The following is a 6,879-nucleotide window of genomic DNA, read 5'->3' as shown; positions in this document are numbered from 1 at the left end:
CGTTTGCAAATTGCGGTAGGGGGCGGAGAAAGGCACTGATTACCCGATGAACTGCAGATTTAATGAATACCACGTAAACTGAAGAAGCTCAGCCTGCGCTTTCTGCGGGTTTGTCATGGCGCTGATAGCACTGCGTTCGCAAATCTACTGTACAGTATGTACATCTGACCCTCTATCTTTCTCTCCCTCTCACCGATGCAAACACACACACACACTCACACACACGCACACACACACACACACGACACATGACACACATATGTACACACAAACATACATTCACACATACAGTACACACACACACACACACATGTATACCAAACATACATTCACACACACACACACACACACACACACACACACACACATACACACACCACTCTCTCTCTTTTACAAATTCAGTCATGCAAAAAGCTAAGCACTTTCAAATCAGGCAGGACAGAACTAATAAGCGTTTGGCGCTCGCTGTTCCACTGAATCGATGCATTGCTGTTTTTAATAAAACTCTTTATTCCCTCTGGCTAATGATGCCTTTTAGAAAGGCTGAACTCCTCCAGTTCGCCAGCCTCATCCTCCCCAAGTCCACAATTACACTGCAGCTTTGATCACATTGCTAAGAACACCCAGTGCCCCCGGACAGCTGAGTGGGGCGCAGTGGCCCAGCCAAGGCTACAATACTCCAACGTGTCCTGACTGTTCCCAGAACACCCCCATAAAGAGCTACAGTACAAAACAGCCACTCAGGCGGTGGGGTCAAATTCAATTCAGGAAGGGTGTTCTACCAATCTGTGCTACAGTTTATGTAAAAAACAACAAATGTCCCTTCTGTTGAAGCTGGGGTTATGTCATCACTCAGAGTACACTAAAGACAATGTCTCCCATCAGTGACGGAGATGAACAGTGTGTCAAAAGAGAGAGAGAGAGTGAGTGAGTGTGTGTTTAGACATCCCCCAGTGTCTCATTTAAAAAGTAGCCTTCAGAAGTGACGAGTCAGCGCAGTGAGTGAAGAGGAGATTCTCTCACTTCCCCCTTGGCACCCCATATGGGAGAGTTCAACACACACACACACACACACACACACACACACACACACCATCCTCCACAGTTTAGCACTTGAATATTACATTTTAGGCCCTCCTCCCACGAGTCACTGCAGCTCCAATTCAGCAGAGATGCAGCTCTCTTTCCCTCCTGTGGCCTCTACCCCTCTCTCTCTCACTCCTCTCTCTCTCCCTCTCATCAATCTTTCTCTCGCTCTCTTCTCCAATCAATCAACTCTTCTTTCCATACATTCACTTCCAGTTCTAGTTCAATGTTACCACCAGTGACGGACTGGTCATCTGGAATTTGAGCAGATGCCAGAGGAGCCACGGGCCCTCGTGGACCGTTTAGGCCGGCCGCCCAATCAGGTATCAGCATGATTGACCATGCAATCCTTTAATTGTAATCAACAGCCCCGAGATCATTTCTCTCAACCCGCTTTCAAGCGTCAACAATGTACTTCAGCCAAGTAATAGCCAAACTTCTCTCAATCAAACTTCTCTAAATACTTCACACTTTTAAAAATGGCAATCTGATCAGTATTCATACCACACATGAGTCTCTATATCACAAACTTTTACATCAGTCTGCATTGTTTTGTAGCGAAATGTCAAATCTATATTTTTTATTTGATTATTTGTTTGCAAAAGTTAAAATGAAGCAATGCCTTCTGGGAATTTCAAGAGAGAATTGAGTAGACCGCGTCTGCATCTGCATCTGCGTGGTTGTTGGAAGTTGGAAATGGGAAGCTATAGGCCTACTGTTGACTGAGATTAAGCTAGAAACAAAACAAATGAATCGGGGTGACACAAGGGGGGAGTGGAGAAAAAGAGAGAGAAATCTAAGAGAGCACTGTTGGCTGATGATGAAAAATGGGGCAAACTGACTGATTTGTTTTTAAAACCAAGTGCAGCTTCAGCTAGCACTAATACTGATACTCAAGGATAATTTGGAGGCTCTAATGCTGATGGCGACAGAGACAGAGGTCCTAATGAACTTCGATTCAGATGACGTAATATACAGGGTTGCAGAGAAGAGCAAACTCCTTCGTACCTTGTTAACTGCATGACGGTAAGATATGTTTTTATTATGGAGCGGCTGGTTCTGATGATTTATTCATTTTTTATGCATTGGGGTTGGGCATTGATATGTCCATGTTTTAATGCAGTTGTTTTATGTTCACCATCACGTTCAAGTTCACCATCACTGGAGCTATCAAATGTGCATGTTCTTTCTGGTGGGCCGCTGGTGGGTGGAAATGCCAGGGCCGTTTTTTGTTTCCAGTCTGTCACTGGTTTCCACCCCAAACTCTCTCACACACACACACACACACACACATACACACACACACACTCACTCTCTCTCTTTTGTTTTGACACACCATTCATCTTTGTTTTGATACACCATTCATCGCAGTACACATGCAGACACACAGCACGCATGCACGTGCTGAAACTAAGAAAAAGAATGAAATTGGAACTCTTTAGCCTTGTGTCCAGGGGCAGTCTTGCACATTTCATTAAAGAAAAGAAATGTGTGTGTGTGTGTGTGTGTGTGTGTGTGTGTGTGTGTCTGTGTCTGTGTCTGTGTGTATGTAAGTGTCTTAATGTGTGTTTTTTAGAGAACAGACTTTGGTTCATTTAAAACCACAAATAGCTCAGAGGAAGATGGACGACTCCTTAGAGTAATGACAAACCAGTGGGTGCAGCTCTCTCCACAGACAAATAGAGAGAGAGAGAAAGAGAGAGACAGAGCAGGAAAGAGAGAGGGAAAGAGAGAGGGAGAGAAAGAGGAAATAATAAAATGAGATGGGGGGGTGGAGATTACTGAAATAGAAAGCACATTTGCAGAAGTGCTTATCAGTGTCCCTTTTGTGTATCTTTCAAAACACGAAACATGGATAAATAGTTAAAAGGGGACCTTGAGAATATGCAGCTACACACACACACACACACACACACACACACACACACACACACACACACACACACAGACATAGAGAGAGAGAGAGAGAGAGAGAGAGAGAGAGAGAGAGAGAGAGAGAGAGAAAGAGTGAAAGAGTTTCCTGGCAATACACAGACAAGATATTGAAAAATCATATCAGGTGATGCTTGAGATCTTTTATCGACCAAATAACACCAAATCTTGATACTTTGACAAAAACATGCAGGCACTCTACACAGATTACACCACAAATTTGACTTAATAATCGCTATTTCATGACTTCTCATTGTGTCTCATCAAATGAATGAAGGTAAGATTACAGTGAAGAAAAAACCCTCAAGGAGATAATGGCTTCCGGTGCAAAAACTCTACTACACAAAACTACACAAGACTTGGTGTATACTGAATACATAATTACTGCCATTTTTTGCTATTTTTAGGGGTATTTTTCTGCATCACAAAATTACTGTATTGTAATGTGAGTTACTGTGTGACTCCAACCCCTACTCCACAGACTAAAATATTATTGCAGGAACATTCTGTCCGGGATGACCTTACAGAGGACAAGGAGAGGTAACCCCTTCATTTTGACCAATGAAGTAGTTGGTGAAATATTATTGGGCAGGATTTATATGTCATACAATGAAGACTGCAAATGGTCATGAAGGCAGGCTCGTGTAAATCTCAATTCATAAATAACATTTTCATCAATTTTATTCTTATGCTCGTCATACATTTTTTCTTGTTGGAAACATTGTCCATGCAAGCCATAGGGCAACCGTTATGAAAACGATCCAATTCTATAGACATGCTCAGCAAGTGTGACTGACAAGGTTATGCAATATTTACTACCATAATTTTCCAGCTATTAGCCGAGGTTTATACATTGATGTTGCAAAATTTATTCAGCTATGAGGCTAGTACACGGTGGCTGTTATGGTATTAATGTGATTTTTTTTTTTTTTACTTGCATAAAACACTGTTCTGCGGTTTACACAATGCGGCTAATTCACAGGAAATTACTGTAGGGTACAACCGGGACGATTGAAACGGGGGACGAATGAAACATTCCGGTTTTCTCCAAGTGCAACGATGATAGACAGACATCATTTGGACAAAAAAATAGAGCATATTAACCTCCGTTGTTCAGCCAAATGCCATCCTGTTACGTCCTGTTATCACTGAGTTACAGGCGATAAACAATTTTTGATGGTCACACATTGCATGTTTGTTTGTAATGGATGCAAAACAGCCTATAATGCTAAATGTCTATGGGGGGACTATTGAAACACCTGTTTCATTTGTCCCGACCAGGCAGTAAACCCCATTTATTCTAAGTCAATGCACACATATCTGTGTTTATACTACATTTTATGCAGGTGAGACATGGAAAAGCAGTTTTAGAAAGATGCAAATATATTTGGAGCTATCAGGTAGGGGGTTTTTGCATGTTAACCTATGGAGACTGACGGCCTGTGGGCCATGAAGGGCACTTATTTGGATGTGTGGTGGCTTTAACCATATAAAAACAGAGTGAAATAACATTTTGTACTATAGAAACATTATATAATTCAAATCATGCATTATTCTAGCTATATTAATGGCATAGTGTATGCTATTTCCATAACCGCAAAATACGCGCATCACCATGACGGCAATGAGTTGTTAACAGACATGAACCAAGACATATAGCCCAGCAGCAATCTATCTAAAATAACACATACTTGAAGTACCATTCAATATTGAAGTTGTGGGAAGTTTACGTAATTTAAGCTGTATGTTTCATTCGTCCCCCATGCTGTTTCATTTGTCCCAGCCAGGAGGGACGAATGAAACAAAACGCATGTTCGACTTCTCCTTAAATAACTGTTGAACGGTTTTGTTCAGAGCTGTAAATGCAACTGTATACTGTAGACCTCTCTGGAATAAGTCCCGCCTCCGAAACATCCGGATCCACCCAATTTCTGGTTGTCGAATGTCTATGGGAAATAACATGGCGTTTCGAAAAATCATACCTGTCAAACTCTGTAGGTGGCAAAGTAGAAAAAGCTGGTGGGCCGATTGGCCTACATACTTCTGCCATTTGGTTTCCACTGGATTTTTTGATTGTCGGTGCCGTTAAAGTAGTAAACGATTATTAATGCTAACCAGGATCTAGTTCTGATGTACGCGGGCAGAGGAGGGCGTTAGATCTCGCTCACAACCTAACGTGATGGTCATTTTCACATGTGATTCACGCTTGATTTCAGTGGTCTATAAAAGTAAATCTTTGCAAGGTTCAGCCTCTTTTCAACACGACTTAACTTTGGTTTGACTGTGCGGAGAGTTTGTTGGCTGTTATTGAGATATTTGAAAAAGAAAGAAATCGCTGACAAAGACACTAAAGACATGACGAGACAAGATTTTTTTTTTCACGAAAAACAGATGATAAGCAGACTAGGAATCAGAGGCAGAGTCGTATTGAGTCGATAGCTTTATTTTGCATGACCTTGATCAGAACATTAACATTTTCAGAATGTATTAACAACCTATCAAACATGACGATTTCATGTGCCACCTCTGTAGACAGGCTCTGGCCACGAACTCCATTTCGGTGAAGACAAACTATGAAATATTGCCGTTGCTATGCAACCTTTACTCACAACCTTTTAATCACAATATCTCTGGCTGACATGGTCAAGACTGCACAAAATTGAAAGTGTAGGATCATTATGACACCCTCCGAATGCATGCCAAGTTTCGTGGACTTTCGTTCATGGGGGGCCATACAATAAATTAATTTATGTGTACATTTAGTGACCGTACACCAACAGAGTTTTCTGTGAATATCTTGAGAACCGTAGGGCCTAGGATGACCAATTTTTTTGCGTATGTTTGCCTCCAGGGGTCACGTTAACCCATTCCATATGCACACATGTGCATAAACAGATACACACGCACACATATACATTCGCAGTAATCATCCGTATGACACATACTCACACAGTAGACATATGTACGCATGAACTAATAAATCTGACTCCGCTCAATATTAAAAAAGTTTCGGTTCATTGTAACATTGTTATCCTTAGTGGGTTGATACGCCCACAATACATATTGTTAATGAGAATGCCTAACTCGTTTTCTTGTGACACGCGCTCAAGCTTAGGAATATATACTATAGGTCTCCTCCATCTGCCGATTAATTCGGGCGGTTCCTAAACATAACACGTATTGGTCTGGAAGTGGTGTTAGATCAGCGTGTTAGACAGTCAAGCAAATTCCTATGCTACAGGGGGTCAGGCTGTGCTAGGTTTTCGCGACCAATCTAGGACCATCGCTGACAAACTGCCCACCGCTGTGTAATGCTTGGTCATTTCATAATAACATGCCAGCTCCCAGGTGATTTAGTTTCTACGGCGGCGATAACTAATCCCAACCGGCCCATTATGCTAGTAACGTTACCTAAACTGCTACTCTGGACTACAAGTACAATAGTAAGGCTATGCGGGTCAGAACATCACAATTTATTTGTCAGGTACAAGCAATTCATCCAATACATTATAGAAGGTACATCTAAATTAATAATGTGAAAGTTAAGAAAACAGGTTAAGAGAATACTAAGGAAAATCATACGAGACAATGAACATACCAGCTCAGAGGATGATGACTACACACCTTAGTGGTGCGGGAGATTCTAACTACAGAATGGCTCCTAGAATGCTCTGTGAACCTCACTTAAATAGTTTACCTAGTTTGTGGTTGGTTACATTGATATGGATCACATGATTGGAGGTCAGCTGATTTGGGATCACATGGTTGGAGGTCAGCTGATTTGAGAGTACTTTGATGTGACTTGAGACCATTGTTGTAGTGAGAGTGAATTAATCAAGACATGACAATGTACACATTAAT

Source organism: Alosa alosa, chromosome 4 (genome assembly GCF_017589495.1).
Source record: "Alosa alosa isolate M-15738 ecotype Scorff River chromosome 4, AALO_Geno_1.1, whole genome shotgun sequence".
Taxonomy (NCBI): Eukaryota; Metazoa; Chordata; class Actinopteri; order Clupeiformes; family Clupeidae; genus Alosa; species Alosa alosa.
This window is presented reverse-complemented; position numbering follows the sequence as displayed.